The following is an 11,783-nucleotide window of genomic DNA, read 5'->3' as shown; positions in this document are numbered from 1 at the left end:
TCAGTTCAAGTGACAGTGGCTTCTCACTGGGGTTTGTGATTGACACTTTGGGGTAACTGACCAGAGTCAGTCACCAGAGGGCATAAGAGCTCCCTCTCCAGGCCCTCCCAACTCCAGTTTTAGTTGAGGTTTCCTTTTATTAATTTTCAGTTACCGCCTTTTGATCAAGATCTTCCTCCAAAAGCATCGCTGATCCAGAGACAGGCTTTCCAAATTCAGCCTTCGCTCCTCGGTGCCAGGAAAGACCTTTTCTGGGTGTCATGTCCCACACTGGAGGGAAAGTGCACCGACCAGAAACTACCTGAGGCCACATTTGAGTAACAAGAGACAGTGGTAGGGAGAACTCGCAGGCGTTTCTGATCCCAAGTCTGTCTTTTGTCAAGGTTGTAAGTGTTGGAAATCATCGCGAAGCGCTGAGCTAGCATCACCTCGTTAAGCACGTCATGTTCACTAAGTTCCAACAAACAGGAGGTAGAAAACGTAACAAGTATGCAGAGCAGAATTGAAAACAACATAACAAAACCATCTGTACACAGAACCATAAAGATGGTTCTAAACCAAAACCTTCACATACAAAGATGTAGCCAGGAGGTGTGCAGAAGGCTCCTGCATAAGTGACAGTATCTATGGACCCGTTCATTGTTACAGAGGCATTAGCATCATTCCACCAAGGCTCATATACTGTATTATTATATATTGAAAGGGTGTCTAAATACATGGGTATGTCGGTGAGCTTACAAATGGCCTGATTACATTGGCTGCCCCACAGAGTTTCTTATATAGATACTCGAGAGACCTCATTTTCCCGTCCCAGGGTTGGGTTAGATTGAAGCAAAGAACAAGGTTAGGTGGGCTTAGTACCCTCACTTTATAAAACGGGCCCTCGGCACAATTTAAACACACAGTGGCATTTGGGATTTATTGAAATTACTTCTAGGGTGGAGCCAGGCCAAGTGGCAGTTGAATGAAGCCCAGCTGCAGGTGTTCAAGGGTCTCAGGGCTCCAGGAGCAAGAATAGTTTTAACAGGATTATGGACCTGGCAGATCAGAATCATTGGTAGCCTGTTTTTGCAGTTTTGTAGACGTCTCCCCACCAATGGTGATTCATAATTTGAGTCATCTTAAATGTACTATGGTGGATGAAGGAACGTAAACACAAACAAAAAACAAAAAAAGGGATTTGCCAGGGTTCCAGGAAGAACCAGGCAGCCGTCTTGGGTTTCCAAGAGCCCTGACCATTCATTTAGTTTACAGCCATTGTTTACCCACCTTAATTTCTCCTGATTCAGGAGCAGACCATTGCCATTTTACAAGGACATCAGGATGGCAGAAGTCTGGCAGTGAGGGATGATTTTTTGCAGAAGCAGAACGGATTGCATCCACATGTGTTACAATCTTTATAGATTCTGTTGCTGTTGCCTTTGCATGAGAGTCATCCAGGACATTTCCCTGATACTCAGGTTCAGTCCTTTTAGTGTGAGTCTTAATTTTGATGACAGCAATTTCAGAAAGTAAGAGAATAGCAGTAAGAAGATTGTTTACTTGTTGCCCATTTTCTATTGGGGTCCCAGAGGATGTCATACAACATTTTAAGATAATAACTAGAACTACAAGTGATAATCATTGTACCAGGTCCTATCAGATTTCTAGGAATTTCACACAATTTCTGGAACACTTACATACCTATACAAACACAACATTAAAAAAGCTTAGTGGGGACTTCCCTGGTGGTCCAGCAGTTAAGACTCTGCACTCCCAATGCAGGGGGCCCGGGTTTGATCCCTGGTCAGGGAACTAGATCCCGCATGCCGCACCTAAGAGCCTGCATGCCGCCAACTAAAGATCCCACACGCCACGACGAAGATCCCACACGTGGCAATGAAGATCCCTAATGCCGCAATTGAGACCTGGCGCAGCCAAATAAATAAGTATTTTTTTAAAAAAAAGGTTTAGGGCTTCCCTGGTGGCACAGTGGTTGAGAGTCCACCTGCCGATGCAGGGGACACGGGTTCGTGCCCCGGTCCGGGAGGATCCCACATGCCGTGGAGCGGCTAGGCCCGTGAGCCATGGCCGCTGAGCCTGCGCGTCCAGAGCCTGTGCTCCGCGGTGGGAGAGGCCACAACAGTGAGAGGCCCGTGTACCGCAAAAAAAAAAAAAAAAGGTTTAGTACTATTTCTTGTTTGACAGTGCTTCTCATGTAATTTAACATATCAAATAAGCCTAGTTAGTTTAACAAATATTTTGGTAAGTTCAGGGGCCCTGTGGGAAAATCCCAAAGTTTCTTCCAGGTCAAAAAGACTTCATTTAGAATTTGATTTGGGGAAGCTTGTTAAAAATGTGAAAAAAAAAAAAAAAAAGGTTTAAAAACACTGCCTAGATAGGATCACAGGTTACTGTGAAACATTACTTAGTTATCTATTTAACCAAAGTGACAAAAATAATTTAACAGGCAAATATAGAAGGTTATACAGGTGTTAGCAAAACTTTAGCTCTTTTAATTTTAAGAAGACTCAGTTCTCCTGAGTAACCAAGGACCTGATGACAAAAGAGCACAGGAGATCACTGTGATAAAACACAAAATCTTTGCTTTCTAGGCAAATTACTCTTAAAGAAAAAGCTTTTACAATCTTTTATCAGGAGCAGATCAACAATCCCAGAAAACTTGTTCTTTCAGCAGATGAAAGAAAATTAAGCTTTAATTTTACATAATATTGAAGCCTATTTCCAGAACCCTTCTGGTAGCAATCCAAATTTTAAACCACTTGACTACAGAAGGTAAATTTGTCCTTCATAAGCAGAAGTTCTAGTTTAGACAAAATTACTCTCACTTCCCTTAACAAAAATGCATCTTTATTCTTCATGCCTTTTCTTACCCAAAACACATCCTTTCCTTGCATACAGAGTTGTTTCCCTTATTATTTGTAGTAGTTTCAATAACATATGTTAGAATTTTTAGCCTGAGAGATCTTAAATTTCTAGTGAAAACTAAGAAGCAAGTAATTATGAACTGTCTTTAATATTAGCATTCTGTGGCTTGGCAAATTTATAAATACTTTTAATAGTTTATAGAAACATGCTTTTTGGTGTGGCTTAAAACATGTTTACTAATAGATCCACTTAATTTCTCTGCAGTGGGAATTCAAAAGCAGATAAACCTATGATCAGTAATTAATATTAAATATTTTATCTTACTAGGGAATGATCCATATATTCAATAAGTTTCCATCATTTAATTTAACTTAGCAAAATTCTAAAGTTTCAGGTTGCCAGAAAGATTTGGGAAACTTATTTGAAAAGTTCACCTAAAAAACCTTTTATCTTACATTTATTTAATTTACTTGCCCTTAGCAGTTATGTTTAGATTACTTATGAAAATTTCATCATACCGAGTTATTTTTCTTGTTGACAAATTTGTAAGCCTAGGTAGAATAAAAGAATTATATTTAATGCTAAACTCTAAAGACATGCCTGTTTTATTGAAGCCAACAAACTTAAACTAGCTTTTATTTACTGAAGATTATCCCAGATCACATGAGGCATTTGGGTTAGTTTCTAATTTTTCTGAGAATTTAGAATGCCCAATCTTTAAAAGTGCTTGACCTTCCAACCAACTAAATAGAGCTCTTTTACAAAATAATTTTAGCAATACCATCCAGAAGTAGAAAAATATCTCACATTTAATATCTATATCTATTTATCTCTCTATATATCTATCCAGATACCTTTATATACATGTACACAAATATATAAACAGATGCAAACAGATTTTATAAGTTTTCCTTCTTTTGTGCAGGACAGTTCTATATCTAATGTCCTGATCTATTACAATAGGGCAGGTTTGGGGATTGGCAAAAATGATTGACAGACCCCTCTGCTTATTGTTGGACTGTTTCTTTCTCTCTGGGCGCACAGTTCATTTTAACTTAGGGGAGGAGCCTAAAAAAATTACATCAGGCTCTGAATATCAGCTTCCAATTTTCTGATCATAAAGTTATTGAATCCTTTCAAACATCTTGTCAAGTTTTAGCCAGGGCAAACAATAAATACTACTGGCAGCGTGAACAACCCCATGAATAGTATTTGTAGTTTCCCCTTGGCTGTTAAAGGGAATAACAAACACAGCAGTTTACCAGAAAATCCCTCAGCGTCCAGTCAACTTTGGGAGGGGCCCATATGGGGCATTTAGGTTGATGTTGAATTTGCATAAAGTTTTAAGGACAACCACTTTCCCACTGTCCCAGGTGATTACAATGGAGACATCAAGTTCCCTGCCAGTGTTCTTTCTTTTTAATATTTATTTATTTGTATATTTATTTATTTGGCTGCCCCGGATCTTAGTTGGGGTACTCGGGATCTTTGTTGCGGCATGCGGGATCTAGTTCCCTGACCAGGGAAGTGAACCTGGGCCCCCTGCATTGGGAGCTCGGGGTCTTAACCACTGGACCACCAGGGAAGTCCCTGGGCCAGTGTTTTGATAATGAACTGCTAAGAGGGTGAAAAGGGGAAGGCCTAGGTGTTGTTTTAGATACCTTTTGCATCTTTAATTTTTTTTAATTATTCTTTTGCAATGAATCTTCCAATTAAACTATTTTGGAATCCTGAAGCATTTTGGTAGCTTCCGCATACCATTTAAAATAGGTATCCCATCTGTTTGTTCAACTTGGGATCCCTTTGTCTCTAGCGTATTTCTTTTCTTTCTTTTTTTTTTTTTTTACCTAGCGTATTTCTTAAATGAACAATCTTGTCTGACTGGAACATTCCCCAGGATGGCCATTGTAATTCTATGTAGTCTTTATTAAGACTTTGCCATTTTTGTAGATATCTACAGCTTCTTGGACCACAGTTCTTAGACAAAATAAGCAGGTGTGTTGGAAGGTGGTGAGCTCACCTCTTTGGATATAAAGGATCTGTTTCTTTTAGCTAAGTCTTTGGGTTTCTTGGAGCCTCACTAATAATCTGGGGAGTAGGGAAAGGGTTTAACCTCCAGGCCCCAAAGAATGAGGACTGTGGGTTGATTCCAAACAAATGAGCTGCAGCTGCTACCAGTAGTTCCCAAGGTGGAATCTGGGGGAGGATTCCAAATAAATGGGAAATTGTAGACTAAACGGTTAGCAGTTCCCAAAGTGGAATCCAGAACGGAGTTTAAGGGCTGGGATTTTTCCATCTGGGAAATTGTGGTCTTAAAGGTTAGGGACTTAGCTTCAGGTAGAACTATCTGCCAGCTCAAGCTGACCTGCCCTGTAAAGGAAAGCCAATTGGGTTGGGAGCTTGAACGCAAAGAGGGTGGAGCCCAAACAGAGGGGAACTTACCAATGGCCCTCGCAAACGGCAAGAAAGACAGTGAACTCAAACCATTTCTCATTGTCCCCGAATGTCATCAGGAGTTTGCTTTGGATCCCCTCACTGCCACCAATCTGTTAAAAAACAAATTTCAACTGAGTAAATTTGAAGATCTAATTGGCTTTATTAAATGACTCACAAATCAGGCAGCATCTCATCTAGCAAGCAGAGAGATACTTCAGTTGTACAAAACGGCAGGTTTTTATAGAAAGGAGGGTGGGACAAGGAAATCATCAACAAGAGAAAAGTGAAAGTTCATTGGAGGAAAGTAAGAGTTCGGGTGATAGCAGCTTCTCATTGGCTGAGCTGTGGCCATTTCCATTGGCTGGGCTTGTTACTGGGCGGGAAGAAACTCCTCCTCCTGCTGGAGTAGTAAAGAAGTTGTATTTGGGAGTGCTAGGTATGTCTCTTCTGGTTGGGATCTGTAATTGATGTCTTCCTGTTTGGGGTAATTGATGAGGAATGGGAGGGTGTGAGAGCTCCTTCTACAGGCCTTCCAATTTCAGTTGAGGTTTCCTCTTACTAATTTTCACAGGCAGTCTTGGCTTTGTAGGGCAGGGATCAGCATACTTTTTCTATAAACAGTCATCCCGTCTCTGGGAAATTCAACTCTTCATTTACACGTACAAAATGTAAATGAATGGTGTGGCTGTGTTCCAATAAAACTTTACGGACACTGCAATTGGCATTTAATATAATTTGTGAATGTCACAATCTTTTGATTTTTTTTATAAAGCATTTAACAAATGTAAAAACCAGTCTTAGCCCGGGAGCCATAGGAAAACAGGCAACACGGGCTGTAGATTTTGGCTCCCTGCTCTAGTGCTTCCATTCAGGTGGCAGCAGTGATGGGGCCCGTGTGTTGCGTCCTCCCACTGCCTGGCCAGTTCCACGTGGCTTGCTGTGGGAGCCCGTGAGTGCCCAGCCAACAAATGATTCCCTTCTCAGGCAAGGAGAGTAGTACCTATCTGCTGAGGGCTTTTGGAAACATGCGACACTCAGTTATGCAAAATGTTGTTCCGGGAACCCCAAGTTATAAATTAATCGTGTGAAAGCTACTATCTTGTTTGTGACTTAAGTCCAGCGGGGCAAGGTCAGGGAGTGGGATTTTTTTTTTTTAACTGTAGCATGTTGTGGGTATGCTTTCATTATTAGACAATACATTCTCTCCCTCTTAAAATTCCTCTTCGGCTTCAGTTTGCTCCTGGTATAAAAAGTCTTAAGAGTTTTGGGTTGGAGAAACAAAGTTTTTGGCGTCTGTGTGTGTGATAGTGGCTTTTCATCCTTGTCAAAGCTTCAAGGCGTACAAGAAAGAACTGGTGGGGGCCCTGGGCTACTTGAAGGAGGGTCCTGGTAAATGACCTTGTTTGATCTCAGTGGGAACCAGTTTTTAAATTTCACAAGTATGTTTGGAAATGCCGATATTCGTGAGAGGGCATCCCGAGAGATCAATACATTGCTCCTCAATTGTGCACTTCCTGTGCCCTTGTGTCCCTCTCAGTGGTATTTGGGGTGATGAAGGGGGGATCTGGCTTCTAGAAAATGCTATGCCATAAACAGAGTGTCCAGGAAGAACTGAGCCACAGAAAGAGTTCTTTCTCTGTGTGTGTGGAACAGGAGGGGGAAGTGTTTCTAGTCTTTTGAGCATAAGGAATTTCATTAAAAAAAATAGTAAGTGCCTGTTATGAGGAAGCCACCATGCTAGAAGTTCAGTGCCCACCATTTCATTTAATTTTCTCAACCCTATGGTGAAGTAATTAGATGAAGAAACAGGCTTGGCCATTTGCCCAAAGCCACAGGTGACAGAGCAAGGATTCAAACTCAAGTCAACCTGATTTCAAAGCCCAGGAGCCTTTACCACTCCTGACACTCTGCCCAGATCACAAGTAATTGGAGTCATCGGGGAGGGGTTTTCAGTGGAGTGTTAAGGAAATTTCCCTGAGTCACAGATGGCTCTCCCCGGAGACATAGGAGACCATGTCTGTATTTTGAGAGATGCTTCTTCCAAAGGATTGTATGAGCTACTCTAGAGTGAAGTAGGCTTGATAAAGAATCTAAGCACCGTCATCGGCCGAGTCCCCGAGCTGCATTATTTCATCCCCAGCTCCTATAAAACACATGTGCTACTCTCCCAGGCTCCCGCTGTGATACCCAGGCTCCAAGAGGCCACGGCAGCAGGTGAGGAATATGCTTCCTGCTTGCAAGTCCAATGAAGAAAATTCCAAGAAGTCCACTATTGGATAACTCTTCCTTCTTGGAAAACAAGCCCAGAAATGAAGTTGCTCTGGCATGGTGAAGGCTGCACCTGCACGGTCACCATTGAAATCATTTTTGCATCAGTTCAGGGCCCTTACAGATTTTTCCACTTGCCAAGCCACTGAACTGCGGTCCCCTTAGCTTTTCTTGGCGCACAATGCAATGCCACACCCCCTTTAAAATTTTTTTTTTATTGGAGTATGGTTGCTTTACAATGTTGTGTTAGCTTCTACTGCACAACAAAATGAATCAGCCATACACATACAGATATCCCCTCCCTTTTGGACTTCCCTCCCATTTAGGTTACCACAGTGCATTAGGTAGAGTTCCCTGTGATATACAGTATGTTCCCATCGGTTGCTGCAGTGCCCTCTTGTGTGGCCTCTGCTTTCCCTGCTCTGGCTTGGACCTGGACGTGACCTTTATCCTACATGCCTCCAGCTCTCCCCGAGCTGTAGAACACTCTGTCACTGTGGCATAGGCTGGATTTCTGTCTTCCCCACCAGCCAGCCCGAGCTAGAGCCAGCTGACCCTGTCTGGGAACGGAGCTGTTTTGGTTCTTTTTCCCCCACAAGTCCCGAAAAATAGGAAACATTTCATCAAGTGGCGTCTTCCTTGAGAGGGTTTTATAAAATCTCTTCCAGGGAGAGAAGCCAGGAGAGTTTTTGATAATGATCATCTTAACCCATTCGAGCCTTCACTGTGGGCTTGTTCCAGAAGCCATTTCTCAAACACCCAACAACCTGCACGGGGTTAATTTTCAGCATGTCACAGGAGGGCCAGGATGACTTTGTATTGCTGACGACAGCTTGGACTTTAGCTGCGCCGTGACTTAGATATCTAGGGATTTTGAAATAAAGCGAGTGATGGGATTAAAAGGAGGGAGGCAGAACTGCTCCCGCTTCACCTGGGTTATGCCTCCTCTTCAGAGTCTTGAAAGTTAAGCGCTCTGGGGATATTTTTAAATGGCAGGGGCCAGTTAATCTAAAAGTGACATTTACAGTCACGGCAGTGAGCAGCTAGCTGGCTGAGATTCAGGTCCTCGGCTAACAGGGAACCCGGAAAACCTCAGCCTGAACGCACAATTGAGAGGACACGGGAAAGAAAAGGTGGAGAGATAGTGGTAAGTGAGTTCCCCGCCTCCCTGGGGTCACTGACCATACAGCCAGCGTCCATGTGAATAGGAATTTAACACATAGTGAGGGCAGCCCCTGGACAGAGGCTTGCATGCGGGCACAGAGGCACGGCTGTTTGTGGGAAGCTGATGTAAAGGGCTCGAAATGTAATGTAGATGAAGCACCTTTTCTTTGCTTCTATAAATGGTTATGTTGCTGGGGATCCCTGTGCAAACTTTCATCAGCTCCACACACCAAAATAGTTTAGGCTTTAGTTTTACCTACAAGGCAGTTCTGGGAGATTTTGGCCCCCAAAGCTTCTGTCTTCAAGAAGAGAATTCTGTTTCTTATAGATGTCCAATCTCTCAGACTGTTGCTCATTTTTTTTTAAAAAAAGGCAGACTCTGAGAGTAAAGCATTTCTGGTGGTCCTCTGTTGCTAGAAAGACACAATTTTCTTTCATTTTTAAAAAGCGTAGTAGTCTTGAAGCAGCACAAGGTAAAATGAGGCGTCTTCTTGAACCGTCCTCTGTCTATCCCTCCTCCTCCCGGGAGGCGCTATCCCCTTACCTTTTACAAGGCACAGTTTGGTATAAAGCTCCCCAGAACTTGTTTCCTTCAGACATTTTGTTCTGGGCATTCACTGTGTGCGTAATCATATCTCTCACATCAATCATTACTGTTATTTTAACATAAACAGGCAGGACTGAGGGGGAGTTCCCGGGAAGCAGGTCTTTCAATTTAAAAGCTGAAAGGTATAGACATTGTTTTCTAAATAATTTTTCCTTCTAACAGTGTCTTGGGGGATCTTTACAAAATGTGATTTCTTTACTGACTCCTCCAGATTTTAAATGGAAAGACCCAGCCAATCCTAAGTCAGGTGATCAGAGGTGCAAACATCCCCAAATCGTGACGTTATTTGAAGAGCTCTCGGAAGGCATTTTATATTCATGCAAAAGAGTTTTATTTGCTCCTGCTCTGGTGTCATGTGAACTCCCTCAGACTCTAATCACCTTCAGATCTGAGACAGAATTTAGAGTATGACGTTATATGAGATACTTGATCTTTTTTTTAAAAATAAATTTATTTATTTATTTATTTATTTATTTTTGGCTGTGTTGGGTCTTTGTTGCTGCACGTGGGCCTTCTCTAGTTGCAGCAAGCGGGGGCTACTCTTCGTTGCGGTGCGCGGGCTTCTCATTGCTGTGGCTTCTCTTGTTGTGGAGCACGGGCTCTAGGCACACAGGCTTCAGTAGTTGTGGCACACGGGCTCTAGGCACACAGGCTTCAGTAGTTGTGGCACACGGGCTCAGTAGTTGTGGCTCATGAGCTCTAGAGCGCAGGCTCAGTAGTTGTGGCACACAAGCTTAGTTGCTCTGCGGCATGTGGGACCTTCTCGAACCAGGGCTCGAACCTGTGGCTCCTGCATTGGCAGGTGGATTCTTAACCACTGCACCACCAAGGAATTCCGAGATACTTGATCTTTATGGGGAAATAAACATTTTAATCTTTTGAAATGGAGTTTCCTCAAAGTCTTATCCCCATTAGAAATGTTGGGATACCTTATTCTAAAGCTTCCTCTGCATTTTGACTCAGAGATCTTACTTCAGAGGAGAGTGTATCTGTTCCTTGGGGAAGCCTGGAAGCATGGTCAGAAATCTTGCATTTTATCTGAAAACTTCATGTACAGTTCACATTCTGTTCTAATAGATCTCTTTGTTATTATAACAGTAAGCTTATTACCATAGAGTAAGATGGTTCTCCAGGAAGATAGTCTATGTTTCATTATTCTAGGGATCCAGGGCTGCTGGGTACAGCAAGGAAACCGAGGTATGGATTACTGAGTGGTTGGCATGTGCCAGGTGTTTACCCACAAGGGCACTCCTGGTAAGGAGATACTATTTACTCCTTTCCACAGCAGGAAACCAAGGTTTGGAGAATTTTGGTGACAGGCTCAGGTCAGTCAGATGACAAATGTCAGAGCCTCCACCCAGGTCACTCCCACATCAGAAGTCCTGCTCTCTGCCCCCCTGGGGCACCCAGCACACATTAGCCACCCCCACCTGTGCTGGGGCCCCAGGAAAACAAGCACACTCTTCCGGGGTTTTGTGCCAGTCCTGTTGGACTCACTAAAGCGCCATCTCTTCAAATCAAATTAAATCATGAGTGACAGTGATATCAGAGGGAAACCTTGAACGCGCCCTCCTTTCTATTTAGAAGTAAATCAGTCGCGGGCTTTAGTACTAGCTAGAATAATCGGTTGTTGGAAACGCCTCTCTTAGCAGGCTTCCTCCACTCTGTTATTAGGAAAGCTGTGCTCTCTTATTTCCACACTCCCAATAAAGTGCGGCTTCTGGAGCCCTCCTGCTATGGAATAACCGGTGCAACGTGGAAAAACTCCTCTGGTTCCAAGCAGTTCAGGAAACATTGGGCTGCCTGTGGGGAATCCAGACCCTTTCCAGCAGGACTTGTCAGAGCCTTTCCTGTGCTCACCTGCAGTGGGACTCTCCAGGATGTGACTTTGGGATTTGGCAAGCATGGGGACCGTGTTTTGTACCGCACAGCCACCACTTGAGAAGCGTGGAACAATTTAATGCCTTCCTCCCTTCCTTTCAAGAATCCTGGGAGGGAGGATGGTGGAAGGATAAGATTCCAGGCTTGAACTCCTGAGCAGGGTTCAAAGGCTGTGTGTGTGTGTGTGTGTGTGTGTGTGTGTGTGTGTGTTTGAGTATACGGAGCTCAGGCTCCCAGGGCTCTGGATGGATTGGAACAGGGAGATCTGCTAACAGACGATTGCACTAACTCAGCTTTGGGTGGAGCTGGGTACAGGAGAAGGGATGGAGAAAACACATGTGCGCGTGCACACACACACAGACACGCACACACAGCAGCTGGACAGCCCAACTCAGGTCCCCGACCTGCCCCTTGACGATGTGACCTTGGGCAACAGACTCTCCCTCTGCACCTCATCTCCATTTGCAAGGCAGGAGTACATCCTTCATAGAGTTTTTGCAGACCTTTAAAGGGATGATAAATGTAAACTATGCAGCATAATGCCTGGTAGGTAGTGTGC

The 11,783-nt window shown here is 43.4% G+C and overlaps 1 protein-coding gene across 1 annotated transcript in view; it reads left to right on the top strand.

Annotated features, from left to right (window-relative positions):
* The first annotated feature begins 8,483 nt into the window (after positions 1-8,483).
* Positions 8,484-11,783, top strand: part of ACACB (acetyl-CoA carboxylase beta) — a 121,706-nt gene continuing 118,406 nt past the window's right edge. The window contains exon 1 of the mRNA XM_081252807.1: positions 8,484-8,719. The gene's annotated coding sequence lies outside the window, so the exon portion shown is untranslated. The remainder of the gene's footprint in view (positions 8,720-11,783) is intronic.

Source organism: Mesoplodon bidens (genome assembly GCF_964165515.1).
Source record: "Mesoplodon bidens genome assembly, chromosome: 13".
Taxonomy (NCBI): domain Eukaryota; kingdom Metazoa; phylum Chordata; class Mammalia; order Artiodactyla; family Ziphiidae; genus Mesoplodon; species Mesoplodon bidens.
Note: the sequence above shows the minus strand (reverse complement) of the source record. Positions and strands in the feature narration are given on the sequence as shown.